The sequence below is a fragment of the Arachis ipaensis genome, chromosome B03, assembly GCF_000816755.2.
Source record: "Arachis ipaensis cultivar K30076 chromosome B03, Araip1.1, whole genome shotgun sequence".
NCBI lineage: Eukaryota > Viridiplantae > Streptophyta > Magnoliopsida > Fabales > Fabaceae > Arachis > Arachis ipaensis.
In genome coordinates, this window is record NC_029787.2 from 133,037,496 (window position 1) to 133,039,255 (window position 1,760).

The following is a 1,760-nucleotide window of genomic DNA, read 5'->3' on the forward strand; positions in this document are numbered from 1 at the left end:
AGATTGCTAAAGATTTTGGAAGACTATAAAAAAGTTAGTGGGCAACTTATTAACTTCTCGAAGTCTTCAGTATTCTTTAGCAAAAACACCCCAACACAGATTAGAGATGCCCTAGCCAAATCTCTACAAATTTCACATGTGGGCAGACAGAATAACTACCTGGGACTTCCAGCAGTTGTACATAGATCTAAGAGGCAGACTTTCAATTTCATTAAAGGAAAGGTGGAAAGGAAGCTACAAACATGGAAGAGATCTCTCCTATCTGTTAGTGGCAGAGAAGTTTTGGTGAAGACGGTAGCTACTGCAGTGCCTATTTATACATTGAGCTGCGTTAAGCTCCCTGACTCATTGCTTGAGAAAATACAAAAGAAAATTCTGAGTTTCTGGTAGGGTCAGAGAGGCTAAAAAAGGAGGCTACAGTGGGTGAGATAGGATATAATTTATAGAGAGAAGAAGTATAGGGACTAGGTTTTAAGGATCTTAAAGCGTTCAATTTAGCTATGTTAGTCAAGCAAAGCTGGAGGATTCTTACCAAACCTGAGTCCCTAATAAGCAATATCTACAAAAGCAGATATTTCAAATATTTCTCTTTTCTACAAGCCCCAACAAGTCAGCAGTCATCATGGGCCTGGAGAAGTCTACTAGACGGAAGAAGAATCCTGGAGGAAGGAATCGAATGGAAGGTGGGAAGAGACAATCAGATTAGGATATTTGAAGACCCATGGCTAAGGAAGTTTAATCCTATTTCAGACTACCAGCAAAACAATCACAATCCAAACATAATATGGGTAAACCAACTCATCAACAACTCCAGACACTGGCAAGAAGAATTAGTCAAAATCATATTCAAAACCGATATTGCTACTGAGATCCTACAAACATCTATTTCAGAAGATGGGGAAGATAGCATTACCTAGAAGTGGGAACGAAACGGACACTACTCGGTGGCTTTTGGGTACCATACTGCTTTTAGATTTTCTCACCCTCTAATTCAACATCTCTCGGAAGTGTACAGAGAGAAGAGAGTTTGTAATAGCTTGTGGGAACTGCGGTGTCCACCAAAGGTCAAAGTCTTCCTCTGGAAAGCTCTCCACGATGGTCTGCCTGTCCGACACTGATTACACAATAGATTGCTGACGATCGAGGATGTCTGTCCGATGTGCTAGAAACTAGGGGAAACAGTAAATCATTGCATATTGGACTGCAAGCTTGCAAGAGAAATTTGGAGAAAAGCTAAATTTGAAAATTTCCTCACCTTCAACAGCTCTGAAAATTTCTGGAGGCGCTGAATGAAGCTTATAGAGGCGCTGAAGAGAAGATCCGATTGAAAGACGAACACTGCTCTTGCTGTAATTTTCTCTTAGAAGAACTGGATAGCACGAAACCTTAAAATCTTTGAAGCCAAGGACTCTTCTATTGATGTGCTCTATTCATCTGCCGTGGAACTCCTAGAAGAATTTGAGAAGAGAAATGAAAGGTAGTGGCTACAGTAAATAAATTCAGGTTGTCATATTTTAATATTTGTAATGGGTTAATAGTATAATGAGTTAATAAACAACCTTTTTATTTCATTGGCTGTCCAGATAGGACTCTTATATTTTGTATATTCATTTTACAAATATAAATGAATATATAATTAACTTTAAAAAAAAAAAATACTCAATATTGAATAACTCAACTGTCTTCGACGGTAGTATTTTCCTTAGTTCTTACTATTTTGTCTAACATAATTAAATTTGTTCATTTGCAAAAGAATCGTT